General features: G+C 34.4%; 1 protein-coding gene across 2 annotated transcripts in view; it reads left to right on the top strand.

The window, feature by feature from the left end:
• The window catches only part of DLG2 (discs large MAGUK scaffold protein 2), a 1,673,246-nt gene that overhangs the window by 939,213 nt on the left and 714,067 nt on the right, over window positions 1-19,966 (top strand). The window lies entirely within an intron of this gene.

The following is a 19,966-nucleotide window of genomic DNA, read 5'->3' as shown; positions in this document are numbered from 1 at the left end:
GGAAAGCAATTGTGTCATCTGGAACAGAATGTTTCCTTGTGGATAAAAACGAAACAAAACAAAACAAAAAACAGTACAATTCCAACATTTATTTATTTATTCTAACATATCTTTTATGAAAACTCTCTCTAAAAATATATGGTTAAGGACTTAAGTTCTTTTGTTTTTAATGTTTCTCTTTTTTGCAATGAAAAGCAACTATAAAGATATTTAGTTCATGTAAATCTAGTACATTGAATTTATCAATTATCTTTAAAGTCATTGCTGGGAACTATTGTTTGTTTATGAAAAATATGAAGCTGTAATAAAAATATTTTGTCGTTCTGATTTATAAGTGGGAATATTAAAAAGCAGTAAGTAATTTAAATATGTCACTAACATCCCATGGTAGAATGTTAATGGCCAGAAAGAAAACTCAGGTTTCCTAATTTCTAGGTCCCAATACTCATAAGAGAACAATTTGTCTTTTATTAGTCCTTGTATTGTTTGATGCTCATAATGATTTTATAAACATTACATAAAAAGGACATGTGAAAGATTGTTTAGTCTACTGCCCTTGGGCAGCTCAATGATTAAACAATTCAATATGAATATTTTTGTTTCTGGTAATATGTTGATTTGATTATTTGGGACATCTTCTGACTACAACTAAAAATATTGGATATAATATATTAAGACAAAAAAACAACATTTTTAAAAGTACCAGACAACTAATAAGACAGTACAGATTTATCAGGCAGAAACCTAAATGAAGGCAGGAACGTAAAGAGTTAGCGTTGCACTAAAGCTCGTTCTTCCATGATGACATTTGCTAAACCAAGTGAACTTAAACTTTACAACTGATCAGCAAAGACTTCAGGATGGAATTGTAAGATATAAATTATAAAATACTTATCCTTGTTGTTTAAATTAATTAAAGACTAGCTTAAGTAGATAGTACAAGAAACTATTAAAACTGTCCCAACAAATTTGAAAAAAAAAAAAAATAAAGAGAATTTCAATGAAATACACACAATTGAAATTAAAGACAAAGTTGAGATCTCTAATAGCTGCTTGGTCAAAGCTGAAGAGAAAAAGATTGAACTAGGAGATAGTTCAGAATAAATTATCCAGAATGCAGAGAGACAAAAAGGTGAGAAATATAAAAAACTAAGAGACACTGAAGATACGTGAGAAGGACTGGTAAGTATCTAAAGGGAGTTGCAGAAGGGGAGGTTATATAGAATGTAGCAGAGACAATAGGTGAAAAGATAAATGGTCAAGAAGTTTCTGGAATTGTTAAAATGTACAAATGCACAGATTCAAGGAGATTTATGAATCTCAAATAGATTTTTTTAAAGTCCACACCAAGATATAGCAAGGTGAAAATGCAGAACACCAAAGACAAAGGAATATCTTAATGATAGCTGGGAAAGAAGGCGGTGTATATCCAAGCATATGTTGGGAAAATAACTTTCATCTTGGAATTTATCTTTAAAAAAATGAAGGCTAAATAAAAAAAAAAAATTCAGAAAAACAAAACCTATAAGAGCTTGTCATCAACAGATTCTCATTGAAGAACTTCCTAAAAATTCCTCCTAGGCAGAAGGAAAGTGATCCTAGGATGAAAATCTGAGCTGCTAAAAGATGAACAAAGTGCTGTACATATGAATTAATCTAAATGAAATACATTTTATAGAACAATAATGATACTTCATGGGATTGAAAAATAAGAGTCAAAATACAAGCAATAATAACAGTAATAATATGTATAAATAGTACATTTGTAGAAGGTTAAAAGTATTGATTAGGTTTATATTCTTAAGTATGCTGGAAAGCCAAATATGTCACTCATTATGTCAAATGTTAATGAAACTGCTGGTGCATGAAACCATGCAAGTGAAGCTCACAATACAATAGTAAGAATAATAATACATTTTATGTGATTCTCTTTCCATATAGTTCCAAATAGGTAAGACTATACTATTTTGTCAAAGGATATATAGGGTGGTAAAATCTTTAAAAAAAAAAAGAAAAAAATTACAAAGTCAGGATAGTGGTTACCTCACAAACAGTTAGAAGGGAGAGTATTTGGGAGTGGCACTTTATAATTTTTTAAAACTGTGCAGATATGTTCCATGTGCTTTTCTACACATATATTTTATAAATATATTTTCCAATAAGAATGTTTCTGAAAGATAATCAAATAAATACATTAATGATTTTTGCTTACATCTTCATTAAGTAAGCATTTTCTTATGTTGTGTGTTATTTCTTCAGAGCAGACTCCTAGGATAGAGATCAATGGGTCAAAGATATTAATATTCTTAGCACCCTAATAACAACGACTCAAAGCCAAGCGTGCCTGATTTCTAGGCTGTTTTCTTGCAGAGCACACATTACATCTCAAATATTGTTGTTCTTTACCAAAAAAATTTTGTCACCTTATATTGCCACCAGAAATGCATGAGTACCAAAATCTATTTACGCCAACACTATCATTTAAAATACCATTTTTCAAGTTAATAGGCAATTACTTTGTATATTTTCAAGTGTATTTACACTATGTTAAAAATAATTTTTCCTTATAAGGAAACATAGTAGAGGATTAAGAATGTAGCCTCTGGACCCTGGCTGCTCTAATCATTGTCCTAGCACTGTCAACAGTAGCTATGTAAACTTGGGAAAGATATGGTACCTGTTCCTCAATATCTTCATCTGTAAATAGAGGACAATAACAGAATCGATCCCCTCAGGTCATTAAGAAGATTAAATGTAAATTGCCTAAAACAATGTCTGACATGTAGCAGCTATTCAATATTTGTTTGCAAATACTTTATAATTATAAGAATAGACAAAAATAGATTTGACCATAGCACAAATCACATCCTTTGTAACATCATACTTATAATCAGTAAAATATGATATGGCCAACCCAAAAGGCAAATACTAACCTAGTCTTCCAAGACCATTGGCTGACTAATCCAGGACCAGTGGCTAACTAATCTCTTCTGTCCTGAGGAGTTCTAGCAGTTAGTGCTGACCATGAAGACAGTATGCATCAGAGAGAGGATCAAGGTTGCCTATAATTACTCATTTAATTCAATAATGAATTATTGAGCCACATGTTTGACTTTCCAGGAGGTGTTTGGAATACGGTGGTATGCAAGGAACTGCACACTAGCAGGGGAAAGAAGAAACAAACATCTAGGTATTGGAACAAGAGGCACAAGGTGCAATGGGACAGGTTAACAGGAGGTCCTAGTCTCATTTAAGGCATCAGGGAAAGCTTCCCAGAAATAAAATTGATGTATAGCACTTACCGGTGTGCAAACACTGACAGATATATTATCTTATCATTGATTCTTCACAAAGATGCCGTTAGGTAGATATCCAAACAATTTTAGAGGGAGCAAGCTGAGATTTAGACAGGATGACTGGCTTGATGGAGTTGTTTCATTTCCAGAATTACACTGGATTTCCCATGAAATAAAAAACCTACTTAGGTGGCACTTAAGATTCTTTTTGTCTTCCTTCACCAAGCAAAATCTAGAATCCACGGTGAGCCAAATTCTAGCACACTAAACTATAAACAGCAAACAGCTGCTTTGACTTTTTTTTTTTAAGCATTAACAGGAAATCCCAAGCTAAATTTAAATTGGGCTTTTGGGAAGAAATAATTCAAGGAAAAATAATCAGCATCTAGTTTTGTTTGCCCTCCATTAAGAAGTCCCAGAATGCAAATCAACTGTAGTGTCAATAGTAAATGCTCAGAAAGTATCCAGACAAATTTCCATCTCCGCTGGCATTCTACCCTTGGTTTGTCTGGTAGTTTGTTACCTTGCAATTATGCTTGAATTGACTGCTTATTAGATTATACTGAGAGATCTATTACTTGATATTTATTGTTAAAATGTAACGTAAACATTAATTTTTGGAAAGATAAAATATCGAAACCATTCATTAAAGCTGAGTAATAGGTAAAAATAAACTAGGCTGCCTCGAAGGGTATTCTGTCTCATTCAACCCCTTCCTCAAATAGATAACCATTGTCATTGACTGCTTATGTGTCTCTTCCGAGTTTCTTTATAATTCAGTCAAATATTTCAGATTTGCTCCTTTTCGCATAGAAGTTTACATAATAGACAATACATGTCTGTACTTCAGTTTTTTCACTTAATCTTACACCTTTAAGATGTTCCCATATCAAAACTTGTTTTTAGAGCTTTCCACTATATGAATGTAGCATAACTTATTCAAATTGTTCTCAGTTTACTCATATTTGGGTTGTTTCTAATCTTTTGTTCTTTCAACTAACCTAATAACATTAGTGGTCACTGAATATATGTGTACTCCTAAATTTCCAGCCTTGTGTGCAGGATGGGGATATGTGTCTGGATAATAGCCAGTGAGATAAAGGTAAAATTAATATGTTATTTCCAGGACAGACCCATAAAACTATTCCCTACAACCCTCCAATATTTTCTTTTCCTGTAAGGACCCCTTAGAAATCATATGTTCCAGATACTGTAGTTACAAGATGAAGAAGGATTGTCACACTGTATCATTTGACTGTGCTGTGTCATTGTATTAGGCCTCTGAGATTTTGTGGTTAGTACAGCATCACCTATTATTTCCTGACTAATACAAACCTATCACTTTACATGTGTACAAATAAATTTATGAAATAAATTTCCCAAAGTGTAATTTCAGCTTTAACTTTAACATCTCCTTCTCACAATCTCTAAGACCAAGTTTTCATCAGACCCTCTAATTTTTCTCAGTGCTGCTCATCTCCAACCATGGCCTCCTTCCTGTTTACCACCTGGCAGTTCCCTTTCTAACTAATCTTGAGCTCTGTTAACAGTCCATACACATTGTTTCCAGATTAATATTTCCCTTTGTTCTCAAAACTCATGCAATTTTTCACGACACCCTAAAAAAACATTTAAAGGTTGCCAGCTGCATAAAGGACCAGTTCTAGCTTTTCGAGCCTACCATTCAAGCCTGCCCACACTAAGCTATAGAAGAGAATTGCCCAGTGTTGTATCTAGCGTAGAGTAGGTACTCAATAAATGACAGTAGCTATTATATTTTATAGTGTACAGTAAAACAGTGCTTTGTGTACAGCTGACATTCAACAAATAATTCCTGGCTAGTAGACTTCATTAGGGAGAATTCAAGATTCAATGTTATATTACCATAGGATTCCTTGATTTTTTCTTTCTCACAGCTTGATTTTAAGATTAATCTTTCTTAGAGTATTGATTGATCAAAAAATTGGGTGTCAAAGCTACAGAAAAGTAACTCAGATAATTCTCAGTTAAACATCTAGGGAAACATTCCTTTGTAACAGGAATGGATTATGCAATCGGACATATGGCATCCGTGGATGATTGTACCACTTAAGGCAATATTAAAAACAATGTATCACTCTGAATATTCATATCAAGCATCTATACCTAAATGATGCTGCTAACTCATAATGAAGTTGGAATAGCTGTTTTTAGCATTTTTGAACCATAACATTCTAAGACATAATTATTCGCATGTTGTTATCTCATGAATTTGAATTTAGTCCATACATAATCTAAAATGCTTAAAAATGTTCATGGGTTGAATGTGATGTTGTTTCCATAGCTAGCTGCAGTTCTGTAACATAGAAATTTGAAGCAGAATTTTATTTCTCTTGACAAAGACTAGATGTTTGTCGATTCAAAAAAGAAGTATTTTAAAATGTTTGTTATTTTTTTACATTGATTTAACTGATTTAAATGAAGAAAATGTGTGAAATTATTCTGGTAGATAAATCTAGTTGTCCTGGAAACTTTGACGAGATAAAAATGAAAACAAGCTATTTTCATGATTAAACTGCAAGAGCTATGAATATAAATCAACTCTAAATTTCTTTAAATTTTGTTCCAGTGTGAACAAAACCCTTTTTTAAAGACCAAAGAAATATTAAAGACTCGATGAATGTAAAACAATACATATTATGTGATGTATTTTTATTTATATTACATGTACATAAAATCCGAATCCAGCATTTTGTTATAGATTTGGGACAGATTTTTTTATATAGGTTCAGTTGAAAAACAGGAATTTTTAAAAAGTCAATCTCTTGCTCTTTCTCTCACTTCTTCTCTTGCTTCTTAGTATTTCACCTTTGTTTATGCCGTACGAAATTGTGTAAAGTACCCAAGTCCTGAAATATCATTTAACATTTAATCAGCTTACTAACTTTAAGTGACACAAGGAAATAATATACAATGGAATACTATTTGCATTGTGCTTTACTGAGAAAAAACTCAAACATATTAACAGGTTCTTATCAAATTAATTCTGCCAGCAACATTAACTATGGAGATACCCATGGTGCTCTAATACTCTATAGATAAAGTAAAATGCAGATAGAGAGTGGATACATTATTTCGCAAAGGCTTCTAGAAGCAACAACCTAGACTATGCAAAAGCCATAGAAATTAGAGCACATCCTTTAGTACAGGGGTCCCCAACCCCTGAGCCATGGACCAGAACCAGTCCATTGTCTGTTAGGAATCGGGCCACATAGGAGGAGGTGAGCAGCAGGCCAGTGAGTGAAATTTCATCTGTATTTGCAGCTGCTCCCCAGCGCTAGCATCACCACCTCAGCTCCACTTTGGATCATCAGGCATTAGATTCTCATAGGAGCACTTGTTCCTGGTGCCGAAAAGGTTAGGGACTGCTGGTTTAGTTTAGAAAAACTCTAAACTAAATATTTAAAGGAGAAAAGTGGACTCCCTGAGAGTCAAAGAGTGACATACAGGGATTTCGATGTAGTTAGTATAAAGAGGGATACACATTTGAGCAGACACAACAATGACCTTATTTATTATGATCATTAATAATGATGTATTTAATTACAAAAACAAATGGTTTCTGCATATCTCTCTTCCCAATCCCTGACATCTACTTTTTATTTTTCAACTACTTTTCTCTCCGTCCTTCTTTCTTTCTTCTCTCACATCACAGACTCCTCTGTTGTGAGATTTTCTTTGCTTTTTCTAGTAGCCAGAGTTGGGTTCTTCTAAACCATGACATTTCTGGAAACATAGAGTATTGAAATAATTGCAACCTACAAAGTATACATTTTAAAGTTAAATAAATTTGGGTAGCTATAAATTAAGAAGAAATAGCTACCTTCCTTCTCATTACCAACCTCCTAGGAAAACAGCCCTCTCTAAGACACACACACACACACACACACACACACACACCCCACACACACCACACCCCACACCCTCCCAACCGGGAATGGGAGATGAGATATTTCATTAGACCACACTTTTAGGTTTCCCCCTGCAGGCAACTGTGAAAATGGTGAGAGGTGCCAAGAGATGTTTCTTATTTAGATGGGTGCTTTGATATTGATGGTTTCTAAAGGAATCGTTTAGTTCAGACAATAGGATCTGTAGCCTCTTAGTAATTAATGGCATCGCTACCCAAACATTTTTGCTACTTCTCTCACAAGCCCTGTTCCTATTGGAATTCTGTATCTCTGTAGAATAAATTGATTGTATCTTTGTCAGCAAGGCTGTTTTTCATTATATGGCCCCAGTGCATGACTGCACCTATGATGTGGTGTTTGACCACGGCAGGAAAGAAAAGTTTAATATGGGTGGACCAATAGACAAACAGTCGGGTGTGAAAATAAACTTTTTTTCTGGTTCACAGCTGTTTCTGGTTGAGAGTCGGGAGTTAGCAGTAGCTGGGTTCTAAATCTCTAAGGTGGGATCAAATGAAGCCATCTTAAGTATACTAGCTATGAGAGGTATGCAAGCCACAAATCTGAGTTTTAGTCTTTCTTCCCTAGAAGAGCTAAATAGTAAAGGAATATAACATACAAGGTCCAAAATACTTCAGGTAAATTTGGGAAATTGAGATTCAAAAGATTTTTTTTCTGCATGTAGTAATAGCAATAAGGGATTGCTGAAGAGGGTGGCAACTGCTCCTTGAGTTCTTGGCAACTTGGGAAACACATGAGACATGTTTGCTGGAAGAGAAGAAGAGAGCACTTCAACACTAAAGATGATTGCCCTGGAATTCATACATGGATTTGTAATGGGGGCAGTGGCAAGGCTTCAGTCACGCTATCAGCCAGTCTTATTGTGTTGAGGCCTCATCAGAGTAAAGAGCAAACTCAGAGGGACTATAAGTGTAGCTTGCTTTGCTTTTAGGTAACATAGATCCTTTGTACTTATGAGTAAAGTTAAACAATGAGAAAAGACATTTTAAGTGTAGGCAAGGCAAAGAGATATTGTATATATAAAATAATCTGGCATGCAACTGTAATTCTGACATTTGTTCTTTATGGCACTTGTGGACTGTGAACTTCTTGAGACAGGAATAGGGTCTTTTACTTATCTTTTGCATGCTACACCACACCTAATGGAGGGCCTGCCATATCTTAGACATGGTTCTTTGTCAAAGATGCTTTAGTGGCTAGTGAATAAAGTAAATCATTGGCCCATATCTGGCTATTTATTTTCTTATAGTGGCGGTGGGGATGGTGGCTGGAGTATTTTTCTTTTTCTATATAACCAATTGTTGCTTTTTAAATTTAGGTAATATTGACAACAGCAGTATATGTTTCGACCATACAACATTAAAATTCATTACCCGTATACACTATAGTGTGCCCACCACCAAAAGTCTAGTTTCCATTTATCAGCATACCTTTAACTCGCATTGACCATTTTGCCCTTTCTTCACCCCGCTTCCTCTCTGGTTACTACCAAATTGTCATCTGTATGTATGAGTTTGTTTTGTTTTGTTTTGTATGTTTATTTGTTTCTTTTTTGTTTTATATTTCACCTGTTAATGAAATCACAAGGTTTTTGTCCTTTTCTGTCTGACTTATTTCACTTAGCATGCTATCCCCAAGGTCCATCTATGTTGTTGCAAATGGTAATATTTCATCTTTTTTTATATACCACATCTTATTTATCCTTAGGCTGTTTTCATATCTTGGCTATTATAATAATGCTGCAATGAACATAAGAGGCAGCTTGGATAAATACTCAGAATGGAAATTAGTAGATCATGTGGTAGTTCTATGTTTAATTTTTTGAGGAAACTTCGTAGTGTATAGTGGCTGCACCAATTTACAATCCCACCGACAGTGTATGAGGGTTACCTTTTCTCCACATTCTCATCAACACTTGTTATTTCTTATCTCTTTAATAATAACCATTCTAAGAGATATGAGGTAATATCTCACTGTGGTTTCGATTTCCATTTCCCTAATAATTAGTGATGTGGAACACTTTTTCCTATACCTGTTGGCAATCTGTATGTCTTCCTTGAAAAAAATGTCTATTCAGAACCTCTATCCATTGTTAAATCAGGTTGTTTTTTGATGACGAATAGTACGTGATTTTTAAAAATATTTTAGATATGAACCCCTTTCAGAAATACAATTTACAAATATCTTCTCCCATTTGGTTGGTTGCCTTTTTTGTTTGTTGATAATTTCCTACGCTGTAAAGAAGTATTTTAGTGATGTAACTTTATTTTGTTATTTTTGTTTTTATTTCTCTTGCCATTGGAATTAAATCCACAAAAACATCAATAAGACTGATGTTTAGAAGCTTAGTGCCTATGTTTTCTTCCATGTATTTTATGGTTGCAGGTCTTACATTTAAGCCTTTAATTCATTTTGAGTTAATTTTTATGCATAGTGTAAGACAGTGGTCTAATTTCATTCTTTTGTATATAGCTGTCTAGATTCTTTGTTGAGTTTTTTACACTTTTGGCGTAAATGGGAAGTATCTCAAGAAAGGGGATTTTTGTATGCATTGCTTGAAATATTTAGACAATCTGAAAATAAACAAAAAGTTATTTCGTCATATCATGTCACAGTCTATTAGATTTAATTCTTATAACATAGAAATTTGCAAATAATAACTTTATTTCCTATATTATGCATACTTCTCAATATCTGTATGTTTTTCATATTAAATAGATACAGAAAGTGCACTTTTCTAAGAATACACTTGATTTTATGTTGACAATGAAATTTTAGACTAAGAAAGAAACTCCTCAATTCTCGTATGAATTGAAAGTTACCACTAACGTATTATCAAGATTAAGATGCTTCTAATGAGATTTTAATTATAGTTCTAGTAATTTTTCTTTTGATGTACATACTAGTAATACTTAAGCAAAAATATAATTCTTATCTTTGGAAACTTTTCCATATTATTCTTATGCTAAATGTTTTCCAAGTTAATGGAGGTTTGTAGGCAAAGATGTTCATTACGTTCATAGTTAACATAGCAAAATGATTCATCGTTTATAAAACATTTCTAGCAAATGTTAGAGCTTGAGAAAGTAAGCATTACACTCTCAAAAAGCTCAATTTTCATATTTACCTTTCTTATCAGCAGAAATTAATTGTCCTAAACTCTAACGGTATTTAAAAATGAGTCTATAGAAAGTAAAAGGCCTAAGTCAAATGGAGAGAAATACCTCGTACTAAGCCTGCATATGTTTTTAACCTTGATTGAATTCTTAAGTTAAAAGTAGAAAACATTTGCAGACTCAGATTGAGTGGGGCATGTGTGTATGTGTATGTATGTGTGCGTGTGCAAAAAAAATTAAAAAAGGAAAAATGCAAATGAATGCATAGTTGAGAAGGAAAAATGCAAATGAATGCATAGTTGAGAAAAAGATTAATAATCCAGGAGTGGAATTATTATAGTAGCTTTTAACTGTGAAGGAAATTCCAGCAAAGTAATAATGATGTGATCATTGATAACACGTTTTTTTTCTTATATGCTTTTTTGCTATATTTCTAACATGATGGTTATATTATTTAAACAATTAAAAACTTAAAACTATATTAGACCTAGTATTTATGATATTAAATCGATGGTACATATTAGATCTATTCATTACATTTAATTCATATTTGGTACTTAAAGTTAAAAAACATCAATAATAACAGACCCTCTATTATAATCTTAAACAGAGCATACTGAAAGCATGTATTTGCTGATATACCTGTACTAAGTTCTTACCTTGACTAGTGATGCTTGTATTATGTTGCTTAATGCCATCTTATCTATATCTCAACTGACTTGAATTTTTAGTGGCTGGTTTGATATTTTTGTTTTAGAAATTAATCATTACTTAGCAAACTTCATTCCACTTAATCATGATGAATACAATTATTATCTGGATATATTTGTTCCATTTATTCATGTTAATATGAGATCAGTTATCTGAATAACAAAATAGATGAACTATGCAATGTGATCACCTTCATGTAAGAAATCACAATTGTAAGATGGAGACAGCAATAATACCTGCTTCGTAAGACAGTTGGGAGGAATAAATGAGTCAGTACATGTATGTGACTAGAGCAGTGCATGCCATATAGTAAGTATTCAATACATACTGTTTTTCTTAAATTATTGAGTTTATTATTATTATTATAGTTTTTTCTATCTAGGCAAGACCACAGATTCTCAAGCTGGTTCAGAGATCATAGTGTTTGAACTGCTACAGATGTTATGAGGATAATTTTAATTCATATATTCACAGTGATTTTGCTTCCTTAGAAAGGAGAACTAGGAATCTGTGGTTTCATTGTAGAAATATATTTTAGCAAACCTGTTGTGTTCATGTGGGATGGCATAAAGTTAAAGTCAGTGTGATTAGTGCAGAAAGCAGGAAACTTAACCACAGAATGGTTTAGGGTCTTAACTCTTGTTTACTATCTGTGTGATTTTAGGAATATTGCTTAGACCTTCTGAGCCAAGCTTTCGTTTCTGTATTTGTAAAATGAAGATCATTTTGCAGTCCACAAACTTGTAATGAGGTTCCATTACAGTATGTGAATATTTTAAGTACACTGTCTGACACACAATAAAGGCTCCCAAAGTAACTCATAGTTTGTTTTTGTTAACTTAAACTTGTAATGGAATGGATTACTATTTATTCTAACTGAAAGGGAATGCAGTACCAAGTATTTTTTTTTTTAAAATATAAATTATATATACTGGTGATGGCCCTACACACAACCACTTGCTTGTAATTGTATTTTTCTCTATCAGATAAAATTTAATATATGATGTTTTGTAAAACTTTAGTTTTCATTGTAGATGATTTGGTTGCTTTATATTCTATGTAATATATTTTCTTTTTTTAATTTAATTTTTTTTTAGTTTTTAGTTATAGTTGACACACAATGTTATATTAGTTTCAGGTGTACAACATAGTGATTAGACATATATGTACTTATGATCACCCCGATAAGTCTAGTACCCACTTGACACATACGTAGTTATTACAATATAATTGACTATATTCCTTATGTTACGCTTTTTGCATCCCATGACTATTTTGTAACTATCAGTTTGTACTTCTTAATCCCCTCCCCTTTTCACCCACTCCCACAAATCTCTCCAATCTGGCAACCATCAAAGTGTTCTCTGTATCTATGAGTTTGTTTCTGTTTTGTTTGTTTTGTTCTTTAGATTTCACATGTAAGTGAAATCATATGGTATTTGTCTTTCTCTGTCTGACTTACTCTACTCAGCACAATACCCTCTAGGTTCATCCATGTTGTTGCAAATGGCAAGATTTCATTCTTTTAATTAATTGATTTTTATGGTTGAGTAATATTCCATCACATATGTGGACCACCTCTTCTTTATCCATTCATCCACTGATGGACACCCATATCTTGCGTCCATATCTTATCTACTGTAAATAATGCTGCAATGAACATATGGGTGCACATGTCCCTTCAAAGTAGTGTTTTGTTTTTTTATGGGTAATTACCCAGAAGTGGGATTACTGAGTTCTTCTTTATCTCTTGTTATAGCCTTTATTTTAAAGTCTATTTTGTCTGGTATAAGTATTGTTACTCTACATTTTTTTTCATTTCCATATTCATGAAATATCTTTTTCCATCCCTTTATTCTCAGTCTGTGTGTGTCTTTTGATCTGAAGTGAGTCTCTTGTATGCAACATATATAAAAGTCTTGTTTTTTTTAATCCATTCGGCCACCCTATCTTTTGTTTGGAGCATTTTATTTTTCTTTATCTGAGGTACATATTGATAGATATATAGTTATTGCTATTTTATTATTCATATTTTTAATACCTTTCTTTCTTTTTTTTTAATGAAATCCCTCCAACATTTTCTGTAATACTGGTCTGGTGATGATAAACTCCTTTAGCTTTTTCTTGTCTGGGAAACTTTTTATCTTCCCTTCAATTCTAAATAACAGCTCTGCTGGGTAGAGTAATCTTGGTTGTAGGTCCTGGTTTTTCCTCACTTATATTTTGTGCCTATCCTTTTGGCCTGCAAAGTTTCCATTCAGCTGATGGTCTTATGGGAACTCCCTTGTAGGTACTAATTGCTTTTCTCTTACTACTTTCAAGATTCTTTCTTTGTATTTAAACTTCGACATTTAAATTATGATGTATCTTGGTGTGGGCCTTTTTGGGTTCATCTTTCTTGAGACTCTCTGCACTTCTTGGGCTTGTATGTCTATTTCCTTCGCTTGTATATTTATTTCCTTTACCATGTTAGGGAAGTTTTCCATCATCATTTCTTCAAATAGGTTTTCAATTCTTTGCTCTCTCTTCTCTTTCTGGCACCCCTATATGCAAATATTGTAACATTCGATGTTGTCCCAGAGACCCCTTTAAACTATCCTCATTTTTTTAGATTCTTTTTTCTTGTCGTAGTTCTGATTGGTGTCCTCTGCTACCACATCCTCTAAATTGCTGATTTGATCTTCAGCTTCATCCAAACTGTTGATTTCCTCTAAAGTACTCTTCATCTCAGATATTGTATTCTTCACTTATGACTGGTTCCCTTTTATGTTTTCTATCTTCATTTTTATGTTTTCTATCTCTTTGTTAAAGTTTTCACTAAGTTCATCTACTCTTCCTCTAAGTTCATTGAGCATCTTATAACCAGTGTTCTGAACTCTGCATCTAGTAGATTGTTTGCCTCTCTTTATTTATTTAGTTGTTTGTTTGTTTGTTTGTTTGTTTAGGGGAGCTTTGTTCTGTTCTTTCAAGTGGGACATTTTTATTTGTCTTCCCATTTTGGCTGCCTCTGTGTTTGTTCCTATATATTAGGTAGGGCTGCTGCTTTCCCGTCTTAGTAGAATGGCCTTATTTAGTAGGTATACTGTGGGGCTCAGTGGCACAGTCTTCTGTGGACACCTGAGCAAAGTGCTCAAGATATGTCCCTTGTGTGGGTTGTGTGTGCCCTCCTGTTGTAGGTAAACTTTGCTATTTTCGTGTCGATGGAGTGATTTACCTCTTAGGCTGATTGATTGTGAATATTAGCCAGTGAGGGACTGTTATACAGGGCAGGATTCACCTTAGCAGGGCTCTGGTGCCTGCCCAGTCTGCCCTTTGGGTGCATCCTCCTCAGATGCTGTCCTGGGTGGTGCTCCAGCTCTGGCACTGAGTGAAGCAAGCCACTTGGTATTCCAGCCCAAGGACTTCTTAGGAGGAGCTCAGCTACAGACCAAGTTCAACCACAACCTGTGCACTTCTGGGGCCACCTAGTAAGAGTCATCAAGCATTTCACAGATGGCTGTCACTCATGCTGGGCTTAGAGGTACCTCAAGAGGCCAAGCCAGGGATCAAAGCTGGTGCCACTAGTGCTGGGCTTGGGACTGCTCAGCAAGAGGTCCAGGGCATGCTGAGGCCAGATGCTGCTTCTTTGGGTTTTTTGAGCCTTTGAGAGATATTAGGAAAGTCTGCTGCATGAACCCAGACAAGCCATTTGTATGGGAAGCAGCTTGGGTGGGCCTTTAAGATGGCAGAGGTGGGGGTCTCAGGGAATCACCTGGGTGGGGTAACCTGTCTTAACTAGGTTGATGGAGGCTCAGATATGGTGGCTACCCGTGTCCATACGCTGGGTCAGGGGAAGGCTCAACGAAAAAACAATAGGTTCTGCCAGCACTTCTGTCCAGGAGAAAGCTGCCCCTCCAGCCTTCTCCCTGAAGCCTGACAACTCAATGTCTCCCTGGAGCTCCTTGAGCTGCTGCCCCAGTACTGAAGCTCTGAGTGAGTGAGTCTGTGTGCAGGCTCTTTAAGTGAAATGTCTACAACTCACGTAAACTTCTGTGTCACTCAGCCACAATCTGTGTTAGATTTCACTGCCAGGCGTTATAGAGACTTCTCTTCCTGGCACTGAAACCCTGGGCTGTGAGCCCAATGTGGAGCCAGGACCCCTAACTTATCCAGGGGGGCCTCTGCAGCCAAGATAACCCTCTTGATTCTCGAGAATCAAGAGGGTTATCTTGGCTGCAAGATAACCCTCTTGTGGGTTATCTTGTGGGACCTGCCTGTTTCACGTCTCTGCCCCTCCTACTAGTCTTAATGTGACCTCTTATGTATGTCTGCAGCTGTAGAATTTCTGTTCATCCAGACCTCAGGTGACTCCCAGTAATGGTTATTCTCTAGTTTTATCATAATTTTGATGTGGTCATGGGTGGAGGTGAGCACAGCATCTACTTTCTATGCCACCTTGACTAGAATCTTCTTAATGTAGTATATTTTCCTTCAAACTAACTCCAGTTTAAAAAGCATGTGTGTTTCTAGTCCCCCACCCACATTCCTTTTTCCTCTTCAAATGAGAGCTCCATCTGAACCTTGTCTCTACTTATATTAGAGAACATATTGTTTTAAGCAACACATTAATTTCAAAAGCTAATCAGGTAGGGCGAAGTGATTGGTTTTCATGATATTAATGTCAATTTAAATTCACTTTTGAAATATTCATTTATGATTTCCCAATTATCTCTTTACTTGCAAATGTGAAGTAGTAACTAGACAAATATGTCCCGATGGTCTAAAGAGTCAGCTGAGCTTAAATATAATTGTGGCACCCTCCCCTATGCCCTATACCACTTAAGTTGATAATGCTAATGTTTAATTTTTATGTCTGTATTTTTAGAGATATGTAACCACCATAAGTTGATCAAAGTCAGAAATAAAAATTACCTTTTAAAAGAGCAAGGAATTTTCTGGCCAGTTGTTAATTCTCCAAATATTTAATGAGCTCTACTCTGTAAAGGATAATAGAGCAATGCTTTCACAATTCTGAGCAAAACTTTTCTTTACCTAGAATTCTATACCTAGCCAAAATATCAGTCAAGTATGAGAATAGATTAAAAATATTTCTAACGATATGAGCACTTGGAAAGTTTGTACCACATATACTCATGCATTTGAAGTTTCAAGGAATGCTGCAGTCATTGAGGAAGTAAATGCAGAAAGAGGAAGCCACAGCTATAGGAAACAATGGAGTCAGCTCAGGAGAGCAAAGAGATAGTGGTGGGAGGTCCCAAAATGGCAGGCATACAAATGGCCTGGGGAGGAATTTAGATTAAAAAAAAAAGTTTAGATATTTCTGGAAATGGCTTAGGGAAACAGTGATTTGATAGAATAAGTTATATGATTAAGAATCTATAAATAACAAAATATAACAAACACAAATAGTATAAGAATATGATAAAGGCCACTAGAAATTCTGGAGTGGGGGCCTGGGGAAGGATTGTATTTTACAGGCCAACTATAAGGGAAACTAAATAAGACAGTAGAAATATAAAACAAATTTTGATGCACTTTTTAAATGTGTGGTTTGTGAGGGGAAAAAAATTTATTCGAACTTAACATAAGGAAAATTCTTTCCTGAGTAACATGGAATCTATAGAGAAAAAAAAATAAATAGATGGACAGACAGACAGACAGATAATGCTAGGATATATACTGTCTGGGCATTGAACAATTGTTTATAGATTAATTGCAGTATAAAAGCCATTTATCAATTTTTAATTTTAAAAGATAACCTATAACAAAATATGTAAGGCATTGCTATGGCTGCATGACAAAATATATGTATCAACAGTCTTGAACATACAGAAATAAAAGTTTAACTGACAGAAGAGAGGATGTTGAAGGAAGGATAGTGGCTACTATTGACATCTTACAAAGCATGGAGTTGAGAGAGCCTACCGAAAAGTAATGAAATAATAGATTTATAAGAAAATATTTGCAGTTATAAAGATAACTGATAAAAGGATGAAAATATTATAAACATCAAACATCTGAAGGAGAATTGGAAGTAGGAGATTAATGTAAATGACTTAAATCCTTATATTTCATATAAGGAAGCCAATAGATATTAAAATCGACAAGTCAAAAATTAGAGGTATATTCATATTATATAGTAGTTCAGAAGTAACCTAGAGAAGAATTTAAAATAAAAACAGTTTAAATTCCTAGAAGAGTTTGAGGAGTTAAGAATGGGTTAGGGTGAGAGATTCTGAGCTTTTCTAGACAGTTTGTATGGAAATGTAAATACATGCATTTGCATGCATTACTTTAAAAGCAATAAAAACAAATGTAAAATAATCTCTGAATTGGTTAAAGCAACATGCTGCTCTGATTTGATTGCTTATTATCTCCTGTGTTTTATCTCTGCCACGATTAATTCCTTGCGGGTAGGCACTGAATTTCTTGGAGCTTACTTGTAGATTCAAACATAAGGTTGCTCAGTAAAAACAAATAAATGCTTCTTGATCGATTGAATTTTTATATCAACTTTCTTAATTGGAAACATAAATTTATGAGGGAGATGTAATTCTGCTTATTGTTAATTCAACTACATTTACTGAGAAATTACTATTTGTAAGTCATGATTATGGTCTCTTCATGGACTCAAAGTGCAGACTTCTTCTAGTTTGAAGTTTATTGTTTGATTAACATTTTTTGAGTGTCTATTATGTGCCAGGTACTGTCTAGGCCTTGGAGATGCAACAGTTACTACTGCAGATTCCTCGTTCTCTTAGATTTAGTCTACTGTTTTCCCCCAAAAAGGTTCTACATACCTATTGAATACTATTAGGTTAACTGATATGACATAACTCTAAATATCTGTAGAATGTTGTAGTTCATATACTATCAAAGCATTTATGAACCCTGGAGAAGACTCCATTTTTCAGAAGACGAGAAATGAGTTTAATGGAAGTGGGTCACGTAATGGAAAATGAGAAAAAGTCTTTCATCCTTGTTGTTAACAAAACAGTATTCATTTGTGGCTGTGATCTGTGCAATGTAGAGGAATAAGCACAAGAGTATGCATCTTTGATTTTTAAAATCATATTAACAGGTCAAATATTTTTTGATATTTAGATGACTTAGGAATCTAAAGGGGAGTTGTATATTTGTGAATTTGCACCAGTTTATGTGTAGGAGGGTGAAAATTACAGGAATGATTGGATAAGTCAGTGATCAGGATAGGTTATGGTAATTTAGAGGTCATATGCAAATTGGGAGTTGTAGCCTTAAATAGCTTTTCTTTAAATATACATGATTTTATATCCATGATTTTATATCCTGTCGTCTCTCTTTCCAAGAGTCTCCAAATATACATCTTGGTTCCTCCATCTAGTTCCTGCACCTGGCACAATGGAAACAGATGGAAGAATCCAAAGTCTTAATTAAAGCTGTCTTTGAATGTATAACAAATTCCTGTTTTGAAGTCTCATGAATTCGAAACACTGTGCCAGCATTCTGCCATCTTGTGGCTTCTGAAGTCATTGCAGGACATACAGAACTCAAAATCAGCACCCAGTTCCATAAGACTTTTACTGGGCCTGTGTGTGTTAGGTTTTATGGGCAGACACTTTATTTTAAAGGATATAGTTATCCAGGGTTAATGAGAATGTATTTAGGACTTAGTTTTTCAATACATTTTTTTGCAATATAGATACCATGTCATTGGTTGTAATTCTTTAGCCTACTACAAAATAATGATTTCTAAACTGCAACTTTAAGTATCATGGACTCTTAGAACTGCAAGGGACAACAGAGATCATCCAAGCCAATATTAGAATCTCTTTTATTATATTTCTAATAGAAGAGCCTGCAGTCTCAGCTTAGATATCTCTAGAGGCAGCTTGTTTAATTTTGCAAAAATGGCTGTCCTAATCATCTTTGACAATATTCTTCCAAAGAAGTACAAATTCAACTAATGCTGCTTGCGTACAGCTCATATTTTTCCATATAAACCACAAAAATTTATAAAAGATCTTCTTTTGATCATATTTTTCGAATTTATTAGAACAGCATCAAGCACATAATAGACATTTCATAAATAGCCCTATTCGGTTTTACCATATTCTATTTTTTTAAGATGTAGGCTTATAGATTATTAGATTGTAAGGAAACTGTGTGCTCAATGATAAATTCTTCCAATAGTTTATTTAATATTCTTCCAGTTTTTCGCATTTACTTTTGTCCTTTCATTTCTTTATGTGTTGCAACTAAGTCATTGAGTACATCTTAGCTTGTTATTGGAGATGCAAAATTAAAAAGATGTAGTAAGTGTTATTAATTTTTTAAATCTATTGGGAAACAATTTATTTGAGTATAAAAAATTAAGTTGCTTGATGGTAGTATGTGAAAAGTGTGATGGGACCCCAATGAAAAGTATCTAGTCACTATGCTACACAGCATAATCAATTACCACAAAGTTAGTAGCTTAAAGTATTCACCTTTATTACCTTATAGCTTCCATTGGTCAAATGCCTAAGAAAAGCTTAGCAAGATTCTCTGTTTCAGGGTTTCATTGGCTTCAATTCAGGTGTCCTTTAGGACTGAAGTCTCATCAGGGACCAACTGGAAAAAGATCCACTTCCAATATTCTTTAAGTTGTTGACAGAATTTATTTCCTTGTGTCTGTGTGACTGAGGGCCTCAACTTCTTATTATTGGCTGTTGGTTGGAGGCCACCTCAGACATGGGTGGCCCATAGTTCCCTGCCATATAGCCCTCTCCATAGGCAGTTTATAACATGACTGTTTGCTTCTTCAAGGACAGCATGAGAAAATCCCTCTTCTCACTCTCTCACTCTCTCTCTCACCACTCTCCCTCCCTCCCTCCTCCCCCTCCCTTTCTCCTTT

Source organism: Pteropus medius, unplaced genomic scaffold (assembly GCF_902729225.1).
Source record: "Pteropus medius unplaced genomic scaffold, Ma_sr-lr_union100, whole genome shotgun sequence".
Taxonomy (NCBI): Eukaryota; Metazoa; Chordata; class Mammalia; order Chiroptera; family Pteropodidae; genus Pteropus; species Pteropus medius.
This window is presented reverse-complemented; position numbering and strand designations above follow the sequence as displayed.